General features: G+C 39.1%; 1 long non-coding RNA gene across 1 annotated transcript in view; it reads right to left on the bottom strand.

Annotated features, from left to right (window-relative positions):
* LOC110255612 (uncharacterized) overlaps positions 1-26,512 on the bottom strand; it is a 215,027-nt gene that overhangs the window by 16,569 nt on the left and 171,946 nt on the right. Inside the window, exons 6-8 of the long non-coding RNA XR_002336156.2 lie at positions 17,901-17,995; positions 17,149-17,268; positions 13,923-13,985 (exon numbers count right to left, since the gene is read on the bottom strand). This is a non-coding gene — a long non-coding RNA (uncharacterized LOC110255612). The remainder of the gene's footprint in view (positions 1-13,922; positions 13,986-17,148; positions 17,269-17,900; positions 17,996-26,512) is intronic.

The following is a 26,512-nucleotide window of genomic DNA, read 5'->3' on the forward strand; positions in this document are numbered from 1 at the left end:
CAACAGAAGAAAGGGTGGGGGAAAAACTGTAATTGCAATGTATACATCTAAGGATAACCTGACCCCCTTGCTGTACAGTGGGAAAATAAAAAAATAAATAAATAAATAAAATTATTAAACGCTGTGTCCCTAAAAAAAAAAGAAATGAGAAACTTCTAAGTCCACTGGTGTAGAATAAATAAGTAATAAATGGAAAAAAAAAAAAGATATGGAAGGATGAGCAGGAACATCTAAAGCCCCTTAAAGGATTTCCCGTGGTGGCTCATCGGAAACAGACCCAACTAGTATCCAATGTGGGTTCAATCCCTGGGCTCGCTCAGTGGATTAAGCTTCTGGCATTGCTATGAGCTGTGGTGTAGACTGCAGATGCAGTTCAGATTTGGCATTGCTATGGCTGTGGTATAGGCTGGCAGCTATAGCTCTGATTGGACCCCTAGCCTGGGAACCTCCAGGTGCCACAGGTGCAGCCCTAAAAAGCAAAAAATAAATAAATAAATAAATTTTTCAAATAAATTAAATGTAATTAATTATTTTTTTAAAAAAGACATAAAATTGTACAGAACAGGGGGGAAGGTTCCCTCCTAGATCTTAGTCCCAGAATGTGGCCAGCTGTGCCTAAATCAACCATTTTGAGGAGAAAAGAGATCCATGCCCCCTTTCTACTTTTTCTTTCTGTGCGGTCCAGTCTGTACCATATTTGCACGAGCCTGATTCATGAACTATGCTATGGAAATACCATCATACTTTACTTTTTTAATTTTCCTTTTAGAACATTTCAATATATTTCACTGACAGGAAAAAAAATGATTAGCCTATCTTTTGAAAGATGAATTAAAGGAAGTGCGGGGGGCAGCAAAATAGAACATAGACTCGACCATGACAAACATAAATCTGAAAGTCTCAATCAGTTAATGCTTCAATTCCAAAACCAGCCCTTTTCTTTTGTCTTTTTAGGGCCGCACCCATGGCATACTTGAGGTTCACAGGCTAGGGGTCAAATTGGAGCTGTAGCTGCCAGCCTCCACCACAACCATAGCAAGGCAGGATCCAAGCCATGTCTGTGACCTACAGCACAGCCACAGCAATGCCAGATCCTTAACCCACTGACCGAGGCCGGGGATCAAACCCACATCCTCATGGATATTAGTCAGGTTCGTTACCCACTGAGCCATGATGGCAATTCCTAAAACCAGCCTTTAAATTGCCGTCCTAATTTTGATCTATGTGGATTTATGCAAATAAACATTTTGAGTATAACTACTTAGATTTGCTTCTTCAAAAAGCATGAACTTAAACAAATCAAATATTCCAACTAGTTCCTGACTAATTTTAAGTGCCTAGATGTATTTTTTGTAAGCTACTGTTATAATTTTGGGTAGGAAAGATCCAATAAGTTTTGCATGCATAAACTTAGAGGTTAGGGTAATGTCACTTTAAAGACAGAAAACTTCAAATTTTGGGAAATGTCTGTAGAAAGCATCCAATTTCCTCAGACATTAATCTGTGCCCTTAATGAGGAACCGTGCTTGTCTTCACAATTTCAGAGGCAGCTGGAGGTTTTTACACATTGGTACAGACAAGCCTATGCAAGACCTTCTCACATTGTGCACAGGTTTTTAAATAATGTGTGAAAATTCTGCGGTTGTAATATACTTAGTACTCTCACATGACAAAATAAGAGCAGAAAAATCAATTCCCACCCTGAGAATGAAAGGGTGGTCCTGCAGGGGCAATATACCAATTGAATGAACAATTTCAAATTCGAGCCACAGAATTTTTAGAAGAATAGATTTATATCCTCGGTGAACATACGGGACTCAGAGTTTCTTCAAATAGTTTTATAGGCAAAAATCACTAAATTTCTTTGGCGTAGAGGGCGGGGGGGGGGGGAGGAGAAAGAAAAGCAGTTACAGGCAAAACTCTGCCTGAATCTTTTATAGTCCCTTGCCCCTATGGGTTTCCACAGCTCCTGTGACCATTATTTTTCTCCATCCATCCCAAAGCAGGAAGGCTTCACCATTTTCTGGATGATCCCATAACAATAAAGCATTTTCCACCTGCATTAGATACTTTTCAAAAGGGAGCAGAGATTCTTTTCCAACATGGTAGGAAAAGCCCCGCTATATCTCATCTTACCTCTCATTACAAGTAAAACTACTTAACAAAATACAGAGAACAGCTACCTAAGGACTCTAAAAAGCAAATAAAAGACGGTGGGTTGTGGAGGAGAGTCTGAACTTAGAGAAGAAAACTATATGGTGGTTAAGCAGTAATTTGGGTATCTAAAACTTCAATAGAATCATTCTATTTCTGGCCAGCGGGATGGGGCAACGGGTTGGAGAAGGTGGGGGAGTAATTCCAGTGAGGAGATAGCTAAACTGGGAGATTAACTCTTATTCTAAGGGAAATCTCAGGCTCGCCCCTGAACCTGCATGACTGATGGACACCCAAGCAGTAGGGCTGAAGCCTCGAGAATGAAGCCAAGATTCCAACCACAACTCAAACCACAGACCATCCAAGAGGCCCATGCTCCAGACAGACCCAAGCAGCATAGCAAAGAACTGAGGTTGGAAACATTGCCCACAAAAGGTGAAAGAAAACCTGCAATTTGAAAAGAAAAGATTGATAATCTGCTTTAAAAAAAAAAAAATCACACAATCAACAGTCTCTCAAATAAGAAACATTGTCAGGGATAAAGAAGCACATTACAAACGCTAAAAGGGTCAATTCTCCAAGAGTACATAATGATCTGAAACATTTCTGCACCTATCAGTAAAGCTTCAAAAAAACATGAAGCAAAAACTGACAGAAGAGAAACCGAAAAATCCACAATTTTGTTTGGAGACTTCAGCACTCCTTTCTCAGCAATCCATAGAACAAGTTGACAGAAAATCAGTAAGGATACAGAAGACCTGAACAAGATTATCAACTAACTTGATGTAATTGACATTTATAGGACACTACCAATAACAGCAGAATATGCATTATTTTCAAATCCACATGAAACTTCTACAAAATTAGATTATATTCTGTCCTAAAACTAAACGACATATTTAAGAGAATTGACATCTTACAAATAGGTTCTCTGACTATAATAGATTTAAAAAGGGAATCAATAATAGAGAGATGCCTGGAAAATCCCCAAATATGTGAAAATGAAACGACCCACTTCTAACAAAAGCAAAGTTATAAGGGAAATTAGAGAATCTTTTTAATGGAACAAATGTAAAATACAACATAAAAATGCGTGGGATACAGTTGAAACAATGCATCAAATGAAATGTAAAAGATTAAATACTTCTAATAATAAAGATCTCAAATCAATAATTTAGGTTTTCTCCTTAAGAAACTAGAAAATTGCAACAAACTAAATTCAGAGCAAGTACACAAAAGTAAATAATTATAATAGAGTAGAAACCAATGAAATCAGAAAGAGAAGACTATAATAATCAATAAAACCAAAAGCTGACTTTTGAAAAATATTACTAAAACTCATAGGTCTTTACCAAGAAATAAAGACACAAATTACAAGTATTAGGAGTAAAAGAGGAGACATCACAAAAAACCCCACTGCAGATGTTAAAAGGATAATAAAATATTACAAATAGTTTTATGTACATAAATTTAACAATTTAGATGAAATGGGCAAATTCCTTGAAAGACAAACTATTACAGTTCACTTGAGAAAAAGTAATAATTATCTGAATAGGCCTGTATGTACTAAAGAAATTGAATTAATACTTAAAAACTGCAACACAAAAAATTCCATGTTAAATGGCTTCCCTAATAAAGTATGTCAATCATTTAAAGAAGAAATAATATGACAAGAGGAGGACGGGCCTTTACAAGGGATGGCTGTGTCTTTTGTGCTTAGGCTTGCTGAGAAAAGCTGGATTACTAATTTCTTGGATCCTCTAGGACAAGTTGTCTACACTCCTTCCCTAGGCACCCTGGCTTCATTTCCTTACCACTTCACTTCTGCCTCCACCAGCCCCTCCAGTTTGCCTAACCATGTGAGATTTATCCCAGGAATGCAAGGTTGGTTTAACATTTGAAAATTAATATAATTCGCCATATCAATAGCCTAAGGAATAACACAAATTGAAGCATAATCAAACTAGTTAGCTTTAAAAAAAATATAGTGGCAATAAATGCAGGACTAACTTATCATAGAGATCTCCACTATCTAATTTATAGAACATACTAAATACATTGCCAGAAAACACATTCAATTCTTTATTTAAAATCTTGTTGGCTTTTGGGGATAAATAAATGATTAAAGAATTCACCTTACAGTTCTCACATACAAATTTTCTTGTTACTTAGCAGTATTATCTTATTTCTCATCTTTCTCCCCATATTTCCCTTTCTCATTCCTTGCCCTGAAATGCAAAAATGGGAATAATGGAGCGTTTACACTACTGTGAACACTTACTGAACTGAATTTAGCACTTTCAGGGGCACCATTCTGCATGTTTGTTTGAACTTCAACTTAAAAATACTAGTGTTTTTTTTTTCAGATTCCACATATAAGAAATATTATATGGTGTCTGTCTTTATTACATTTAGAATGGAAAAGCAATGAGGTCCTACTATACAGCATAGGGAACTATATCAAATCTCTTATGATAGAACATGATGAGTGATAATATCAGAAAAGGATTGTATATATGACTAACTAGGTCACTGGGCTATATAGCACACATTAACACAACATTGTAAATCAACAATAATTTTTAAAAAATTTTTAAATAATACTAGTGGGTCTCTAACCTTTAAGTGAAGGCACTTCAGATGCAAGAATTTCACTATTCAAGTTTTGCCTTTGGGGGAAAAAACAAGAAAATGCTAGAGATTGTCTAGTTTTGTGAGTTGTGTTGTCATGCCATGATGCTAGGTCTCAGTCCTGTGGATCCTGGTTTCACTGAGCTCTACTGTGGTCCACACCATACCTGAGTGAGCTGGCACAGCGTGGCCTCTGTGACAGTACTCATAAAGTGCAGCTCAGGGTCATGTGCGCTAACCATCCCAGCTGTGCCCAACACCCAGGATGTGAAGCACTGCCCTCGATTCACAAGTGTCGTTTCTCATTTTCCTTTTCCCCACAGACCACAGTATTTTGCTTTTTCTTCTTCTATCTTTTTAGGCCTGCACCCATGGTATGCGGCGGTTCCCAGGCTAGGGGTCGAATTGGAGCTGTAGCTGCTGGCCTAGGCCCCAGCCACAGCAATGTGGCATCCAAGCCATGTCTGCAACCCACACCACAGCTCATGGCAACACCAGATCCTTAACCCACTAAGCAAGGCCAGGGATCAAACCAGTGTCCTCATGGTTGCTAGTCAGATTCATTTCCACTGAGCCATGACGGGAACTCCTATTTTGCATTTTTAAATCAGCGGGATATTTGGAAATTTTATTTTCACAACAGGCTATCTTAAATCAGACTTTTCAATAAATTTTCGATTTAGGACATCATATTCTGATGACTCTTGATCAATGAACGTTCCAAAATTCTCTGAAAAAAACAAATGAACATGTTTATCTGAATGACATTTACATCCATGTTACAGATAAACCATTCACCAGCTTCTAGAGTCAATAAGCTTTCTATAGAAATACCACAGACGTATATTGGCACCTTAAATTCCTAGGAAATTGTTTCCTTTTGAAATCTTACTATTTGAGGCTTTGAGATTATGTGAAATAGCCTATGTCGAACCTCATCATCTCTCCTCATATACACAGACCCCTCCCCTGTCCCAACTCACTTGGAAACTTATCCTCTGAGTCTTCTTTAGGGAACACTTTCCTGACATCATTCCCTCCTCCCACTAGACCTTGTAAGACATCGCTGGAGCATGTCCAGTGTATGTGTTCCCATTTGACACTAAATGCTCTTGAGGGCAGCAAACATGTCTGTTTTGTTTACTCTTATTTTCACTCTCTAACCCAGGGACTGGTATATAGAAGGAAACCATAAATATACCTGAATGGATGAAAAACTAAGTGTGCTACCAAGGAAAAACTACCCCCAAATTACATTTAGGAGGAAGTCCAAAAACCCAAGAAGGTGGAAATATTGATCACCTCCCTTGAGGGGATATCAATTTCTTTTCATAAGAAAAAAAACATGGGAGGGGAATATTTTCAACCTAAATCCATTAAAAAAATAGATTATGGAATATTACATATCCATTAATGAATTGCATGACTAGATATCCATAATACATTTTTAACTCAAAATACATAAACTATATACTATTATGTGTATTTGATTCTGTTTCGTGTTTAAAAAATATGAATGCACAGACACATATAAGGGGATCTTAGAGTTTTCCATTTTCTACTACATATTTTCCTATTATAAAATCTTTAACAATTTTTAAGGCAAAAAATAAAAAACTGAAAACCCTTGCCATTCTGTTTTAGTTATTCTGTTAAGTGCTAGAATAGCAAGAATTCCAGTATCATAGTACATATACCAATAGAATAAAATATCAAACTTTACTGTATTATATTTGGCCTTTCAAAATTTTTTATTTAAGGTTGGGCTGTATACAGAGAAGAGTACAAATCATAACTCTTTGGCTTAAATTTTTGAGCAAGAGATTGGACTGTAATTTTCCTTCTGTCCTATATCCTTCTTTAACACGCCAAACATTCTTCTGCCTCATTTCTACCTTCTCCTTCTGGAATTTCTATTTTACGTATGTAATTTTTTTTCCCAAGAACATATCTCTTTTGCTTTTCCCCTGTATTTTCCATCTTTTTTTCTTTGAGAGCTTTAGTTTGGTTTCTATCACTCTACCTCCACTATTCCTATCTTCTCTTGTGTTCAGCCTTTTGTTTAAAAATCTATTACCAACTTTTAAAATTATTACATTTTTCAATTTTAAAATTTCTATTTAATTCTTTTTTGCATATTCCCATCTTCTGACTAGATCCCCCATGGTGTCCATGGATTTTGCTTATGCTTCCTTCTATTTGTGGGGCATACTAGTTATAGTGATTTTAAAGCCTTTATTCTGCTAATTCCAAGATCTGAATCATTTGTTAAACTCTTTTTCTTATTTCATGTTTTAAGTGACAACCTTGTATATTGGCATGCCTCATAATATTTTATTGAGTGTCAGGTATTACCTGTTCAAAAAAAAAATGTAGTCTCAATGTATTATTTTCCTTCAGAAAAGTTTTACCCTTTCCTCTGAGACTGAACTGAATCAGAACTGGGCAACACTCTCCTAAGTTTCCATTTACCTCTAGTTCACCTCTGCTCCTAGGCATAAGCCTCCAGGGTTTCATACTTGAGATTAGTGTACCTGGTGGGTCCTGAATCTATCTCCATCAGTACCTTGAAGCTGATGAAATACCCTGCTTTGTTTTGCAAAGAACTTCTGCTTAGTTTTATGGCTTCCTATTCCTTGCAGCTTCAGAATTCAATAGATACCTTGAAAAAAAAAAAATCACGTTCTCTTCTCCATACCAACCTTCTCCCTGGGCTCTTGGCCCTCAAAGCCTCCAATTACGTCTCCCCAGCCTCAAAGGACCTCCCAAACTTCTGTTGGTTACTCTGACCTGAACACAGTCCCTTTGCCTCAGCAAACCATAGATTCTTACAGCCTCTTGCCCTATACCCAGTCAGAAACACCCCCAGGATTAATGTCGCTGAAGTTCAGCTCACATCTCAGCAATCGCTCTTTCTTTACATATTGAGCTGCTTCCTTTAATGGCTCTCTTAGTCTTTCAACAATTTTTTTTTAATTCAGCATTATTCATTGTTCTCAGTGACAGCAATGGTATTCAATGAGTTACTCCACCACAACTAGAAGCAGAAATTACTTGTGGGTCTTCTTCACCATATCTTTAATTTGTTGTTACAAAGACAAAAGTATAGGACTCTTTTTAAAAAATTAAAACAATTAATACGTGTTCGTGGCTCAGCAAAAACGAACCCAACTAGTAACCATGAGGACGCGATCCCTGGCCTTGCTCAGTGGGTTAAGGATCTGGCATTGCCATGAGCTGTGGCATAGGTCGCAGATGCAGCTCAGATCCTGCATTGCTGTGGCTGTGGTGTAGGCCAGCAGCTACAGCTCCAATTCAACCCTTAGCCTGGGAACTTCCATATGCCACAGGTGCAGCCCTAAAAAGACAAAAAAAAAAAAAAATTAATAAAGAGTGTATAATCTAGTGAAAAATGAAATGTGAAAGATTTACATTTCTACCTATCTGAAAGATGGTGTTTACATATAGTTTTCATTATTTAAATTGTATCAAGTGTGTTCAGTATGTTTATTGAAACTATCTTCAAGGTAACAGTGGCTCTGGACCAACCACAGGATCTCCTACAGCTCTTTTTCCTTCCTATTGCATTAAGAAGTGTAAATTTTCTTAATTTTCTAACTTTTGGATGAATTCCAGGAGAGTCTTTTATATTTGCTTTCTCTTGGCTTCCCTAAGCTCTCTCTAATTTTATGATATTTTATTCATTGATTTCATTATATCCATTATTTAGTTAGAATTTTGAACAGTCTCCACTGAAATTACATCAATGTCCCTTTTTTTTCACTTTAAGAGAAAAAGAATAATTGATTATTTAAGAAATAAAATAATGGAATACCACAGGTACTATTACAAGTCCCATAAAAAATAATTAGGTATTTCTTCAGGTACTTATTACATTAGTAGGTACTTACTTTGAAGTACATGGTATGATTCTGTTTACATGCTTTATGCTGTGCAATAAACACAAATGCAGTCGATTTAAATTCTTCAGTGGCAATTTAATGTAGAAATTGAGCTTAAATAGAACTTTATAAATAATAATGCTACTTCCTCCTTAGCATTGCATTTCAGAGGAAAACATTTTTTGCTTATAATCATTTGTACATGAATAATAGTTTAAACATTGAGTTGACCTACACTGCTGGTTAATAATTAACCCCAAACTCATGCAAAATTCTTCAAAACATAATTAGATTGATATGCTGAAAAGGCTTTGAGTTCTCTATTCACATAGAAGCTAATTATTTTTCTTTATTGCCCATTTAATATGCATGTGCTTAAAGAGAAATATCTGGAAAATACTTTCATCAAGGAAACAAAGCACCAGCTCTTAGCCTTATATGACCACATATTTATAGAACCAGAAACACCAACATAATCTGATTTTTACCAATCTTCCATTAAGAAACAAAAGGAAAACTCTCAGGGAATTCCTAAAACCATCCTTACCCCTCACCTCCCCGCCACTTCCCACCCCACCACACACACACACAAAAATTTTGGAGTAGTAGCAGCTAAAACTTTATAAGTTGCTGGCCAAAAGCATGACACACTTAAGTGTTTCCTTAAACTACTGGAAGAAATGAAGAAAATTTATTGGGTTTTTTTCAAGTAATATTTCTCTCTACTTTTGCATTTCCCTAAGTCTTAAGGAAGACAGAACTTTTTTTCCAGAAAGGCCATGAGAAGATACAGTTTTAAAGCATCCAGTGCTTTTTATCACTCAAGTGGAGTCTTGGTTGAGGGATCACATTGCTCTTCATTCATTCAACTAAAGAATTCTAGTATGAGAAGGGACTTTATGGGAGTTCCTGTCATGGCTCAGCAGTAATGAACCCACCTAGTATACCTGAGGATGAGGGTTCCATCCCTAGCCTCACTCAGTGGGTTGGGGATCCACCATTGCCATGAGCTGTGGTGTAGGTCACAAAAGTGGTTTGGATCCCACGTTGCTGTGGCGTAGACCAATTCAACCCCTACCCTGGGAACTTACATATGCCTTGGGTGTGGCCCTAAAAAGAAAAAAAAAGAGAGACCTTACAGGTCTTCCACTTCAAATACCCATTGGGAGCGAAAATGGTCTCCTTGGCTTGTTCCACAGGTTATTCTGCTGTTGTTAGGTGGTATTTTTTTTTTTTTTTGCTTTTTAAGGATGCACCCATGGCATATGGAGGTTCCCAGGCAAGGAGTCGAATCAGAGCTGTAGCTGCCAGGCTACATCACAGCCACAGCAACACCAGATCCAAGCCACTCTGTGACCTACACCAAAGCTCACGGCAATGCCGGATCCTTAACCCATTGGGTAAGGCCAGGAATTGAACCTTTGTCCTCATGGATGCTAGTCAGAATCATTAACCACTAAGCCACAACAGGAACTCCTGTTAGGTACTTCTAATGAATAATAGAAATTGATGCATCCCAAAGCAGTTTAGGCCATCCTTAGATCATAAGCTGAAATCTCCCTGGAGCTTTCACTCATCAGTCCTCTTTAAAAACCTTCCAATGATATAAAATAAGTCTAAACTTCCTCCCTCATATGGTAAGATTTTAGACATTTGAAGACCCTCCATGCTGTTGAACTTGAGGTTTCTTGTCTCTGAATAGTCCCCATCCCTTACAGTTTTGAGTTTTTCCCCAAATAAATATTTATTTGGTGTTACTCAAGTATAAAGTACTCTGTTAGGTGCAGAGGCACATCTAAATAATTTTCTCCATATACATCCCCCTAAAGGAAGTTGAGAAAGCCTTTTTAGAGGAAAATAAGGATTAATGAGTGACTAGTAGTCATTCACTCATTTATATGTTCAACAAGATAGGAAAGCACCTATTACATGCCAGACTCTTCCCAAGGTATTAAGAATTCAGAAATAAGATTTTTTTAAAAGCACTTGTTGGATGAGTAAATGAGTGAATCAATGGGTGGATAAGATAAAGCACATCTCCTCAGAAACTCACAGTCTAGTGAATATCAGTTCAATCTATTTCTATCTATTTATTTATTTATTTATTGCTTTTTAGGGCTGCACCCATGGCATGTGGAGGTTCCCAGGCTAGGGGCTGAATCGGAGCTGTAGCCGCTGGCCTACACCACAGCCACAGCAACACCAGATCCTAACCGTGTCTGTCCTACACCACAGCGCTCAGAAGCATTGGATCCTTAACCCTGTGAGTGAGGCCAGGGATCAAACCCACAACCTCATGGTCACTAGTCAGATTCATTTCCGCTGGGCCACAACGGGAACTCCTCAATCTATTTCTTAATACCTTTTACACTTTCTAAAATATTCTGAACTATCACCCAATGGCCTATAAGATTATACATTTAAATCATTGGGTATATTTATGTTTTATGAGTTGAAAGTATCTCCATGGCACAGCTGAGGAAAAGAAATGCTCAGATTGATTTAATCCTTTGGTAACCAGTTTTCTGAGTGTATACCACTAACACATCTCAAAAAAGATGAAAATGTTACTTATTACACCATACTTGAAATACAGTACTCAGCCTCTCTCAGAAATTCCACCTCCTGTGAACAGTACCTGTGTGATTGCAAAGGTGTCATACAGTGTGTCTACAATTACTCTAAGTCACAACCTAAATATGCCTACTGAGATTTTTTTTTTTTTTGAGAAAAGAAAAAAAAAACTAGTGATAGAAACAAAATTCAAGATTTTTAACACTTCATCCATCAATTAACACATTATATTCCAGCATTCTTTTTACTTCTAGTATCCCAGGAAGACTTGAAATTATCATGGATTGTTTTGTATTCGGGGAAAATATGCAAGTAGTTGGTACTTTATCTTAGGGTTATTTGGAGTTTTGAGAGTGAAATTTTGTCAACTATCATGTCGGGCTAAATAACTCCTTGAGAAGCAGTGTGCCAAGCAGTTAATATAGAGAATTTAATTTGTTTGCTTCTTCTGAGTTTTGCCATTGAGCTTTCTGTGGGAAAGCTTTGCCTAAAAACACACTTTATTGGCTCTAATTAAGAATGCATCCAGTAGTGTTCTCTCAGGCTTTGGATGCCTGCTGGCTTAATTTTTAAGCTTCTCCATTCTCGATAAAAGTGCTGAATTGAATTTAAAAGTCTATTCCTACAGAATTACCCCTTAGTGTGCACACCACTCACACTTCTGCAGAAAAGATTAAAATACTATTTACTACACATAGCAGACATTGTTTTTTAAAAATGAATTGAAAATGAGTCTATAGTTGAGCAAAAAGTTTTAAATGAAAGGTCGTTTCAAGCATATGGTTTTTGGTTTTTGGTTTACTTTCACCCTGAACCAAGACTGAAGTTATTAATGGAACCACAGAATGGAAGAAAGTGTCTCTTAAAAGTCAGCAAACAGATGCATATTCTTTATTTTCAAAGGCTGGAAAAGTTATAGTTATTTCTTTATAACCAAGGTACATATGACCAACCTTAGGATTTTCTCATTAGGTAGACCTGGTTACATTCCCTTTGATTATTCATCAATGGGTAATTTTTCCTCACACATTCTTACTGATTCCCTTAATGAAAAGACAAAAATTTTTGGCACTGTCAGGGACTGGTCCTAAATGGAGTGTTTTTGTTCTTATTTTCAGGAAAATATTCAACATTGTGCTGACTGATTATATTCTTCCTATAATAGAAGCAGAAAATTTGTACACCAATTTGTTTATTCAACTATCCTTCACACATATTGTATTCTACTATGTGCCAGGCACCATGGTAAACCATGAGGATATAAGGAGCTAATAGTCCAATGGAAGAAAACTGATAGATAAAAAGAATTCACAAATAGAGAGGCCGATGCCATGAAGAGGTGAAAACCACATTCCGTGAGATACAAATGATCCAACTAACTCTGCTGGGGAGAATCATATTAGATTTGAAGAAGCAGGTATTTCTTGCCAGACATCTGAAAGGTGAAACGAAGGCTGGGTGGGTGTGGCAGTGGGAAGATCTGTGTCAACTTCAAAGACAGACATGTGCACAGAGGTGCAGACACATGAAAAGAGAGAAATGACAGAAAGTTCAATGTAAGTTTTCATTAAATGTAATATTTTTCTCTTTCAAGTAAATTGAAAAACCTACCTGGAGTGATTATGGCAACCTCCATAGGGGCACAAAGTGATCTTATCTCTACAAAAATCTGTCTATGATGTGCAGAATAAGCAGTAGTGAGGAAAAAGTGAGAAAGGAAGACCATTAAGGAAATTATTGCAATAGTCTAGGAGAGACATGATGGTGGCAGTGGTGATAGCTAGAAGAGGTCAGATTCAGGATATGATTTGAAGCTAGATATAACAGGATTTACTGATGAAGCAGGATATGGCTTGTGAAGGGCAGAGAGGAATGAAACATGCCCCTTGGTTAGGCAGCTGACAGAATACAGTGCCATTTCCTAAAGGAAGGAGGAACACAGGAGGTGTGTATATACATATGCACACATGTTAAGGCAGAAGAAAATCAAAGATGCCATTTGGCTATGGTGAGTTTCAGATGCATTTGGGGGAGCTGTCATTAGGCAGTTGTCCATAAGAGTGTAGTCATCAGTGGAGAATCTAATTGAGATGGGCTGGAGTTAGTTTAATCAGAGAAATATGAGGGTCAAGAACTGAACCCAAGGCTTTCTAAAATTCAAAGTTCAAAAAAATGAAGACGATATATAGCTGTCGCTCAGTATCTGTTGAGGATTGGCTCCAGATTCCCATAAAAACCAAAATCTGAGAATGCTTAAGCCCCTTAGATAAAATGGCATGGTATTTGCATATAACCTACTCCAATTCTCCTGTATACTTTAAAGCATCTCTAGGTTACTTGTAATACTTAATACAACATCAATGCTCTATAAATAGTTTTAAAATACAATGTTAATGCTCTATAAATAGTTGCTAGCAAATGCAAGGTTTGCTTCTTGGAACTTGCTGGATTTTTTTTTTCAAATATTTAGATCTATGATTGGTTGAATCTTTAGATGTGGAACCCACAAATATAGAGGGTTGACTGTATATACAATAGAATATTATTCAGCCATAAACAAGAAGAAAATCTTGCCATTTGCAACAACATGGATGAATCCTGAAGGCATTATGCTAAGTGAAATAAGCCAGAGAGAGAAAGACAAATACTGTATGATCTTACCTATATGTGGAATCTCCAAAATATTGAATTCATAGAAACAGATAAATGGGTGATTTCCAGGATCTCAAGGGCAGAAAAAAATGGGGAGAAATTGGTCACAAGATACAAACTGTCACTCGTAAGATGAATAAGTTCTGAGAATATACAGTAACATGACAATAGTTAATAATACTGTACTTTATGCTTGACCTTTGCTAGGAGAATAGATCTTAAATATACTAACCCCCCCCCCAACACACACACAAATGATAACTATGTGAGGTGATGGATGTGTTCATTGACCTTACTGTGGTAATCACTTTTCAATATATGCATATATCAGATCATTACATTGTATACCTGAAACTTACACAATGTTGTCAATTATAACTCAATAAAGTGGGAGGGGGAATGAAGGAAGAGGCAACAAAAGTGACTGAGCAGGGAAAGCCAGTAAGTATGGTGATTCTGAACCCAAGTAAAGGAAATATTGCAAAGATAAGTGCATAATAAACTACATCAAATTTTTCTAAGAAGCTCAGCAAGAACTACCAATTCCAATGAAGAGAGAGAAGCCATCACGGAGTCTGGCAACATGGAGATCCTTGGTAGTCTTGGAAAAATCAGTATTAGTAATTAGTAAAGTAGAGGTGATGAAAGCTTTATTGAAAGGGCTACCAAGACCCAGAGAAGCATGGACATAAAGACATAAACGTGACATTTTGCTTTAAAGGGGAACAGAAAAATAGAGTTATAGGTAGGAGGAATATTAAATTAAGTCGGCAGCTTTATTTTAGAATGAAAAAAATATTTATTTTAACATTGTTTCTTATTTTATTAAGATGGGACATATACCAGCTGATAGAAATAATCCAATCGGAGGCACATTTTGAATGCAGAAAAGAAGAGATCATTGTAAGAGCCACTTCCATGAGTAGATGGGGGAAGGACCCAGTGCTGAGTACAGAGGCTGGCCTCAGCTACACAGGATCTGAGCCGCGTCTGCAACCTACACCACAGCTCACGGCAGCACTGGATCGTTAACCCACTGAGCAAGGGCAGGGACCAAACTCGCAACCTCATGGTTCCTAGTTAACCACTGCGCCACGACGGGAACTCCAAGAGAACATTCTTAGGAGAGCAGAGGACATGGGCAAAGGACACTCTGAGAGGTCAAAAGAGCAGGTGGAAAGGTTTAACGGACAGGGAATGGTGTGAGATTGAGTCTCATTAGGAGATTTAGAACACTGAATGGGTGTTACATTTGGACAATAGGAGATGGGATATACATATATATATAAAGGAAGACTGCTCATCCATGAAAAAGAATGACATTTTGCCATTTGCAACAACATGGACAGACTTGGAGGGTATTATACTTAGGGAACTAAGACAGAGAAAGACAAATACTGTATAATATCACAAATATGTGGAATCTAAAAAATACAGCAAACTAGTGAATATAGCAAAAAAAGAAACAGACTCACGGACATAGAGAACAAATGAGTGGTTCCTAGTGGAAAGAGGGATGGGGGTGGGGGCAATATAAGGGTAGGTAAGTGAGAGGTACAAACTACTAGATACGAAATAAGCCACAAGGATATAATGTACAACACAGGGATATAGCCAATATTTTATAAAAATTATAAATGGAATATAACATTTAAAAATTGTGAATCAGTATATTGTGTACCTGAAACTTATATAATGTGGTACATCAACTGCACTATACATCAATTTAAAAAAATAATAATAGGCATCCCCATTGTGGCTCAGTGGGTAAAGAACCCAACATAGTGTCCGTGAGGATGTGAGTTTGATCCCTGGCCTCACTCAGTGGGTTAAGGATTGAGCGTTGCCACAAGATACAGTGTAGGTCATAGATGTAGCTGGGATCTGGTGTTGCTATGGCTGTGGCTGTGGTATAGGCCTGTAGCTGTGGCTCCAGTTGGACCCCTAGCCTGGGAATTTCCATGTGCTGCAGTTGTGGTCATAAGAAAAATAATAATAATAGATGCCACGAGAGTCTTGAGCTTTTGATTTTGTATGAGGCAAACAGGAATATAAGGCATAATAGGATTAGGTCTGATAGAATGTTGGTTCTTTCCAGGATACTATTTAGGATCCATCTCACTGTTGGTGAAGTGAAGGATGGTGTCATAGGATGCCAGCCTGGGCTGCACTGATCAGATCTCCCTGCTCAAGAGAACCTTATTTTAGCTCATAGCCACCAGCTGCCCCACATTATTTATCCCTTGCAGTGTTCACAACCAAGGCCATGCCCTTGGTGGGCTACTCCTAGCCAGACTGAGCAAGGGAAAATACTGGACAAAGACCATTCCTGCCAAATGCAGGACTCTTCCTCCTATGAGCCTCCACGTTGGCCTCATCAAGGCCATCTTAGGTCCGGCCAATGGTCAAGATGGTCTTAGGGCCACCCTACCATCTGAGGCTCCCTTCCCCCTTCTTTTCTCACAGTGTTCAAACCTGTCTAGGTCTGAGGCTTCCCTTGCCTATATCTGCCTCCTTTCCTATTATCTTTCCTGGACTTTTCCCAAAATAAATCTTTTACACTTATAACTGTCTTGTCATCTGCTTCTAAGAAGACATGAACGGACACACCCAGTGAGGAGGCTACAGAGCTCAGATAAAGTGTGCTGGATTTTACGGGGAACTCACAGAGCTCTGAAGGCTTCTTGAATGTCATGGACATGTTATGATCAGGGATGAACTGGTTTACCAGGAATAATGGAACACTGTGGATTTTCCTTAAATCCTACTAGAGGTGGTATTGCTGTCTGGATAATGGAAAAGCTTTTCTATCACACTGTACTTGATTTTTCTCCTTGTATACCAAGTTAAGAATGCTACAAAATTGCAAGCAAGAGAATCAGTGAACTGTATTGAGGGTTTACTCTGTATCAAGCTCTGGGCTTGAGCCTTTGCCATTCATTCAGAATACTTTTCCAAGGTTCATGGGGCACCATCTCGAGTCAAAATCTGAGCTAACACTTGTTTAAAAAAAAAAAATCATTTACATCCTGCCTTGCTTATAGCATCCCTGTGTCTGTCCTAAAGCAAACATGCTCACAAGCTGCCATGTAATATAAATTCTCCTTGCTATCTTGCTGACTGGATGCTTCTTGCTTCTCCCAGCTGCATCTCAATTTTCCTCCTTAAATAGAGCTAACAAAGAGTCTCTTTCTTGCCACTGCATGTTGTGAATGCTTCAAAAAAGACAACATACCTCCAGGATCCTGGAACACTTGAAAATGGGTGCCTTCATAAGAAGAGTTTCTCGTGTTGTCCACTTCAGGGGTTCCTGCCTAACAGGTATTTCTACTGCTTTCCCAGTAGACAGCCCAGCCTCGGTGAAAGCAAGACAAGGTTAGCTCCTGACTCATGAGAAACAGCTGTGAATTTCAGGTTCCTTTGAACGCTTATATGACTTATTTGACTGATTTATGCCCTTTTTCGGGGATGATGACTGTTTAAAAATCCCAAACCTCTATATCCTTTTGCTTTTCCCCTTAGTGAGAGGCCTAATTAGGAACAAAATGTATCTTTGCATCATAAACACATTTGAGAAGTTAACCCCAGTCCCTGGCCCCAGCTCAGTGCTAACCAAATCAGCAGTTTGATGTTGCCCATAAAGATAGCTGGAGAATGGGGGGTGGGAGAGGGGAGACAAAGGAGTTACTTATAGGTGGAGAAACCAGCAGGAGAGAACATTATGGGAGTCTGGAAACCAAGCAAACAGCAGGGGAAAACCGAAAGGGAGAGAGAGAGAGAATGAATGCGTGGGAAACCAGCCCAGCCAGGTCACAGAGCTGGTAAGGGGATACAGCTCTAGGTAGCTAAAATTAAAAATGATTAGCTAGAATTGTCTAATTAGACCATTACATTTACCGAAATTAAATATAAAATCCACTAAGTGCTTACTGTTTTAACTCCTGTGTGTGTACACTGTGGTGTTATTCGAAAGTTTAATAAACTCACCTCTAAACACTTAGCAGCCATTTTCTCTGGGCTTTAGCCATAAAGTGGCAAGAGCTGGGGAGCTGATAATGTCCTTTGACCTAGATGTGCCACTCCTGGGAAGAGAGCCCGAGAAAAGAGCATATGAGTGAGGCAGGTATTCACCTCCTACAAATTCTGACTAACAAAGGATTTTCAAACAATGGAAATTTCTTCCAGAAATTATATACTACCAACCAAAGAAAACATTATGAAGATTATTTGCATTTGGGAACCAATTTCCTTGTGTTCCATGACTTTAAATCGGTCTCTTCCTGTTGTCTTCTGCAATTCAATAGATGGTAAGTAACATTAAGGAAAAATGCTAGTTTCATCCATGGTAGGCATAACAGACCAATGATTTTCAATCCTCACCTCCTACCTAAAAGCCTCAATAAGGGAAAACTAGAAATTCCAAAAGGCGATAGAATAGAATTAGTAAGAGATTTTTCTGAGGGGAAAAGCACAATGGATTTTTTTTCCCTCCTCTATTTGAGGAGGAGAGAGTGTGCCTCCCCCTTAAAAATTAATAGAGAAGGGTCCAAAGAGGTGTGAAAGGAGGCTGGTATTACTCACTTCACCTGGATGTTTGCTGAGCTGCAGACACTTGTAGAACTAAGACAGTGGACCCACCCAAGTGAAGGGGGATAGAGGAGTTTTCAGGAGAGTTTGATATGTATTCACTGAAACTTCACTTACACAATCCTAAACATTGGATCTGCCTCTCATCTGGAAAATTCTGAAAGCAGGAGTCCAGCTGGACCAGCCTAATGGCAAAGCAAAGACAGACTGCTCAGGAAGGATGCATGAATTTCCTGAGACCTAAGAGTGGCCTTGGAAGATAAAAGGGCCATCTTGTAAGTACTCTGGCCAGCCGTACAAGACCTGGGGTTCACCACCAGCAGAAGTAGATATAAGAGATTAGCTGGAAAGTGCATTGGCCTTACTTGGTGCAGTTTGGTGGTCTAGTCAGCCTCCAAAGAATCCATTAATGCCCAAGACCAAAAAGCCAGCAGGCAGACACCTTTCATGGAAAATATCAAGACTTACAAGAATTGTGCAAGCAATAATAAGGACAAAGCAAAAAAAAAAAAAAAAAAAAAGGACAAAGGTCTTTTTTTTTCTCTAGTCTTCTCTTTCCTCCAAATCTACAAGATTTAGAAGGAAGAATATACAACAGAAATCAAAGAACATGGGGGAGTGTAAGGAAGAATAATCATACCATGGGCCCCATTCCAAGTCCCCAAGCCACCACTCCACTTGAGCTTGCTAGAGAGAGGAGAGAAAGCTGAACTGGATATGAGATTGAACTTGTGGTCCACAGGGGATACATTCCAAGACCCCTAGTGGAAGCCTGAAACTGCAGATAGTACCCAACCCTACATATACTATGATTTTTTTTTTCCTATAATATACATGCCAATGGTAGAGTTTAATTTATAAATTAGGCACAGTAAGAGAATATCCAAATTGCCAGCATCACTACTCTTGTGCTTTGGAGCCATTATTAATGAAAACAAGAGTTGAACACAGCACTGGGGTACCAGGACAGTCAATCTGACAACCAAGATGGCTACTAAGTGACTAGTGGGCAGGATGCCCTGGACAAAAGGATGATTCACATCCTGGGCAGGATGGACCAGGAGAGAGGGAGGTACATCACATTCCTCAAAATATCACACAACTTAAAACTCATGAATTGTGCATTTCTGGAATTTTCCATTTAATATTTTCAGATGGTGGGAAACCACAGGTAACTGAAGCCACAGAGAGCAAAAATTGCAGGTCAGGGAGAACTACTGTATTTTCTAACTGAAAGTCCCTGGTAAGCTATAAGGTATATGCCAGACACAAAGGTGGGCAAGCTAGCAGTGCTCTTGCCTTTTTAAAGTCATGATTAGGAAGTAAATGTTTTCCATGAGTGTATCCCCACTGAGTTCATCTCATTTATTATATCAGTAACACAAAGCATTATGTGTTTTAATAATTTTCAAGAAAGAATGCTACCTAGGCTAGGTGTTCTATCCTTTTGTAAATTCATGTTCTCTGTAGCCATCAGAAGATCCACTGTTTAATTTCAAAGCAAGGAGATTTGAGATATCAAAAATACAGAGCTCCAAGAAGCATTTGGCATACACATAAAATATCCTAGAACAGTGCTTCCCAAAATATGTTACACAGAAACCTAAGATGCTCCTTCATAAAAAAAAAAAAGATATGCAATCATATAAGTTTGAGAAACCTATATTTCTTATTTCTTCTTTGAAATTCACAACCCATATTAGCATGTTCAAAAGTTTGAGAAATCCTTTAATGTTTTTTAATTGCTAATGTTTAACCCAACACATTTGATTTAGCCCCCAATACTCAATCTTAATTCCATGCCAAGATCCAATGAGCATCTGTGGAGTTGACCCAATGGTTGGAGTATGGAAGATGAGTGGAAGACGAAGCTGCAAACATATTCCAGGCAAATGGGGACACTGGGTAGGTCTGGATATGGGGTTGGGAAAGGAGAAGGATCCTAAAACTTTGCAGAAGAAAAATATTCTTAGTTTTCTCTCTGGGGAAGTTAATCACTGGCATTGGTTGCAGGTAGTATGCAAAGTAAGAATCTAAAATAGAACCAAGGAAGGAAACAGAAAATGCTCCAGGGTGGGTTGAAAAACGGTCTTGCCAAGCTCCATAGAGCATCAGTATATCAAATGAGTATTCAAGGTCCAGGTCTGTCAATTCCACTCCCTTCAGAGAGAATGGGTTCTTAAAAAATGCATCTGTGCTATATTTAAATGAGGGAAACCTATCAGCCTCTCTTGAGAATTTACAGATGGAAAGAAGCTGAGGGTTTTTCTTAGTGGAGATGACAAATAGTAGGCTTTGTCATTTGAGATATGCCATTACCTAAATCTGACTGAAAGGAAAGTGATTTGCATCGATTAATTGATGATGCTTAAAGTCTGTTCTAATTTCCCCCAAACCACAATCTAGCCTGCCATTTACAAATGGGCTGCTGGCCATGGAGGGCTTCCTTTAGGGTCTCCAGAGCAGCTGTGTTCCTTTCTCCTCTCCTCTCAGAGGGAGCCCGGATAGAGCTTGTCCCAGATGGGATGGGGCCACGGTAAATCTGCTTCAGAGACGAGGATTTTAACAACACAGAAGGTTTTTACTGAGCACTTTACATGCGCCAAAGGCTGTCCTTAGGATTTGGTGCCATTACTTCAATTTTAGGTGAAGATGGACACTAATCCCTAATTGACAGAAGGATAAACTCAGCAATGTGAAGGAATAAAAAAGCCAGAGAAGAACTAAGAAAAGAAACCAGAGAAGCACACATTGAACTATCGACTATTAATTCCAGAAAGTAACAAGGAAAGTATTTAGATCAGTGGTTCTCAGCAGAGGCAAGTTTGCACCATCTCCGACCCCACCCTTGGCTAGAACATTGGGCAAAAACTGGAGACATTTTTCTTTGTCAAAACCAGGCAAAGTTGTTGGTGTTTGGCAGGTATAGGCGAAGGAGGCTGCTAAACATCCTAACAATATACAAGACAAACCCCACAACAAAGAATTATCCGGCCACATTATCAGTAATGCTGAGGTTGCGAAACCCCAATGCAAGTCAATCCTTTTATGTTACATAGGAAAACACTGAGATCCAAAGAGGCTGAAGTCTCACATAACAATTTACAGCTTGGCCTCTGTCTTAGGCTGCTGGGGTTGATATAATGAAGTTCTATAAACTGGCAGAAAGTTATTTCTCACAGTTCTGGAGGCTGGGAAGTGCAAGATCAAGGTGCCTGGACATTTGGTGTCTGTTAGAACCTACTTCCTGGTTCATCCATGGCCATCTTTTTCACTGTGTCCTCACAGGACCAAGGGAGCATTCTCATGGCTCTTTTATAAGGGCACTAACCCCCTTCGAGGGCTCCGCCTTCATGACCTAATCATGCCAAAGGCCCCACCTCCAAACACTCTCACCCTGGAGATTAGGTTTCATTTGACATTCAGCTTATTTATCACTCTCAGGCTCTGGAATCAGAATTTCTGGAGTTCTATCTGTATGACCTTGGCAAGTCCCTTCACTTCTCCGAGTTTCCTCTTTCACATCTCTAAGTGGACATCATAATGTAAGCATTTCATTGGGTTGTTGTGCTAATTAATTAAACTGTCCTATGTAAACAGGTAGCAGCAAGACTGGTGACATTGTCCATCCAACCCACGAGGTCATCTTAATGTCCAGCCCAGACCCACCACATCGTCATAGGACTTGGGAGAGCACCACTCACAGAAGATACGCTGAGACACCCTCACCTTGGGGTTTAGTTTGACCTTATTTTCCTCCATCAAGAGTCAGAACGAATAATGCCAGGCCTGCTGAGCTGAGTGACATGCAAGCAAAGTGTGAGATCCTAGCTAGACCAGCAGAGACAAGAGACATGGTGGGAGAGGAAAGATTACAAAAGACACCTGGAAGGAAAGAGAACAGAGAGGCAACATCCAGAAGACTCAGAAGCACAATAGAGGAAAAACCACCGGTTGCACCAGGTGGAGGTTTAGTTCAAAGCAGAGAGTAAGGGCCAAAACGACCAGGCATGTGGCCCACTTCTCACGGGCTTGGCAGAGCCCTAAAGAGAAGGGAAGGAGGCTCTGTGTGCACAGAGAGACAAAGCTGGAGAAGCCATGTAAACAGACACTCTCTTCATGGATCAAAGTCCTGTTTAATCATCCTTCCTGGAGAGACAAAAAAAAAAAAAAAAAAAATCACTGAGGCCCCCTGGTGGGTGTGCTAAAGCAAATATCTGAGCAACTAACTATTCAGAAGAATATGTTTGCTTTGATCCCACAATGAGGCTGAAAGCTGCATTTTTCTGGTTACACTGAATCTTATCCACTCCCTGGTTCATGCCAAACCACATTTCTTCTCTATTAGAATAGAAGCCATTTTTTATTATTCTAGGCAGCTCTTCCCAAAGTTTTTTTTTTTTTTTTCTTTTTCCTAACTAGTGCTCAGTTTGAGCAGAACACTTTCTGATATAAACTCTGAAAGGAATGTAGGCCTCTGCAGCTGATAACCCTAGGCTTCCCTCTGTGAAGCAATGATAAGCACAGCAATTTGAGCCAACAGAGAACTCCTTGCCAATAATGCCAAAGATGTGGTAAGTTATTCAGGGAAGTCTACCCAGGGGGGGAAAAAAAAAAACTCGAATAAAAATAAATCTAAATAAAATAATAAAAATCTCTAAAACTTCAGCAGGTATTTAATGTGGCCCTGTGGTGAAGTTTATTTTCTCCAGGCAATTACGGACCAATGAATAACTAACATGTGTATTCCTGTATTCCTTTTTTTTTTTTTAAATTATCAACAATTTTGTTTAGAATGCCATTTTTTGCAAAAGGCAGATAGGGGCTGTGATGGAAAAGTGATGGCCCAGCCTTTGCAGTATAACTGACTTTTTAGAAGAAAGCTAAGCTATAAGGCAAGAGAACAGCACAATCACAGGTCGATATAATGAAATAATTTATAATGATATAATTTCTGTCCCTACATGAATAAGAGATGAAGGAATATCAGTAAGTAATTCTATCAAGATGTCACCCCTGAAGCCTGCAACTCTGGTCCCTTCCGGAGTTTTGATTCCCAGGTAGAGATGTGAATAAAAAGAATCAAGCAAGTAGCTTTGACTTTAGATATTTACAAGTAGCACCAGCTAACATTCACATGGCATAAACAATGGGCTGGATACCCATTAAGCACCTCCCCCCATATCACTGCATTTAATTCCCACAGTAGGTACTATCCCCCCCTTTTCTGTCCTTTTAGGGCCAAACCCTTGGCATATGGAGGCTCCCAGGCTAGGGGCTGAATCAGAGCTATAGCTGCTGGCCTACACCACAGCCACAGCAACTCAGGATCTGAGCCACGTCTGCAACCTACACCACAGCTCACACAGCAATGCCGGATCCTTAACCCACTGAGTAAAGCCAGGGATCGAACCTGTGTCCTCATGAATGCTAATCAGTTTCACTTCTGCTGAGCCACAACAGGAACTCCAGGACCTCCCTTTTAAAGAGGAGGAAACTGGAGCACAAAGAGGTTAAGCAACATGCTTCAGGTTAATAACTGCTAGCAAGAAATTACGGACGATTTAAGAGCTGTTTGTAAATATTTCTGTCCTCCTCGGAAGCCCGTGATAGAATTGTACTTGCGTAGAACCTCTAAGATCCAGTGTTGGATCCACCATGTTCCCTCTGCCCTGGCTTGGTTATCACTGAGTAGGTGATGGCATGGAGCCTCCATCAGCCCAGGTTTTCAGAATAATGATTATAGGCCTCCCGCTAACCTGAGTAGAACATTTAAGCAGGAGCAAAAAACACACCTTTGCTGCGTCAAGTCTCTGCACATTTGAGGGTTGTCTGTTAACGGAGCACACTTCAGCTTATCCAGATGGATACAGTAGAGACACTGGTATCTGAAGCCAGGTGGTCTATCTCCAGAGTCCATGCTCTAAAGCGGTATGTGCTAATGCCTCCCAAGTATAAGGTATTGCCTCTACCCTTATAGAACTTATAACGTGTTGAGGAAACAGGTACACACTGTGAGCCAAATGAGAGGGCTAAGTAGCACCTGATTGATTCAGAAAATAGCACAGAGTAAGTAAATGGGAAATTCTGAGGATGGGAACATCAATGGAGCCAGACGTTTTGGTCCAAGCCCATGGGGTTGGAAGGATGAGAAACCCATTCAAATTTTAACTAGATTCAGAAGAGGAACTTAGTGTTAGGTTTTAAGTATTTTGGATTCTAAAGCAGGAAGATAAGAACAACTGATGCACACGTTTACATTTAGAATGGATAAGCAATGAGGTCCTATACAGCACAGGGAACTATATCCAATCTCTTGGGATAGAACATGATGAAAGATAGTATGAGGAAAGTAAAAAATATATATATTTTTTATATATATATGATTTATATATATATATATTTATATATATATATGACTGGGTCACTAGGCTGTACAGCAGAAATTGACACAACACTATAAATCAACTACACTCTAATAAAAATAAAATATAAAAAAAGAACAACTGAGCCTCCTGTGAGCTAAAAGCAAACCTGAAAACTCCGTAATTCTGGTTGTTTTCTCACAGATTGCATGTACTGTCTCTCTTTCTCTGAGCTTTTCTGCTTCTCCTTCCCAACTGTACTCCTCTGCTTGGTCTCACATGATTGTCAGTGTCAAAGACCAGATCCATCTCTCCCACCATTGGAAAGGCTCAGTGTCACCACGTTCAGGTTATTGAGAGACAGAATCTGCTTGGCTCAACTGGTTTCTCTGTGGCCAGGGAAAAATACCCTCGTTCCATCACCCGGCAGGGAGAGGATATCATGGTTCACAGGGCAAACTCAGACAATCCCTTCAACAGGAACAGGAGGAGAGAACAAGTCCAAAGACAAAGGTGTGTTGTTAGGGAAGGAGCTAAGCATGATTTCATGAAAGAGGGGAGGATTTGATTTCGATAAGCACAGAGACATGCAGCCAGGCCATTGCAGGAGGAAACACAACATGTGGACAGGGGCAATTATTCCGGCTAGTTTGTAGGCAACAAAGACACCCACAGAGGCTAGAGAAGGAAGACTTATGTTGCTTAGGGTGGGAGGTTAGAAAAGTGAGATGAGTCATGGACCTTCATCTTTACCTGGAGTTTATTTTATACATCAGTGCTTCACAGTTCAGCAGCTGCTCTGCTGATTGTTTCAAAGTCTGGGGGTGATGGCCAGGTCAAAGAGCAATGTCTCTTCTCCGAACTATGCCATTTCTTTCCTTTGAACATTTCTTAATCACTTCCAATTAACTCATGTGGTATAGAAATTAATACACATTTCTTATACCCTCTACAAGTCTGTGAGCCGCCCTGAGGGAAGGAACTATGTTATATACCTATTCCTAGCACCTAGCTCAGTTCCCTTCATACAACAAAGCTTCATAAATGTTTGTAGAAGAAGAATGATTAAATATATATAAACCTTGCTTCAGGAAGAACAAAGAGCAACACTGACTTACGTGGCAACGTGGCAAAGGCTTAGAGTTCTTTGAAAAGCAAACAATCTATAACATCTTAGATCTTAGGAAGGGGAGAAGTTCTGAATTTCTATCACGACTCCCCAGGGGTTCCCCTTTGCTCATTAACTAATCTGGAAGTGGTGATGGGGCTCCCTCCTCACCCCACAATTAATAAGCCACTTTTTAAAATAATGTGTTATGTTTTAAATATATGACTCAAGTTTATAACATAATACGATGGCCTACTATTAGATGATTAGGTCATATGTGGATACATTTGGCGGGAAGTGCCCAGATTTAGCAAAACTAGAGACTTGCCAGCCATGATCTGAATCTCCAAGTTCTATCTGATCTTAGACAAGTTACTCTACTTTCTGGAGTAAAAAACTGGATATACTAATACTTACATCATATGTCTAGTATGAAGATTATGTAAACACATGTAAAGTTCTTAGCCCACTGACACATAGTAAGTGTTAGGAAACCCTAGACCTCTAACCTCCCCTTCTCTTTGACAAAGATTCCCTTT

The sequence above is a fragment of the Sus scrofa genome, chromosome 10 (assembly GCF_054392235.1).
Source record: "Sus scrofa isolate SSC_HxYL_T2T_F1_AM1 chromosome 10, Sscrofa_HxYL_maternal_Yorkshire_Landrace_v2.0, whole genome shotgun sequence".
Taxonomy (NCBI): domain Eukaryota; kingdom Metazoa; phylum Chordata; class Mammalia; order Artiodactyla; family Suidae; genus Sus; species Sus scrofa.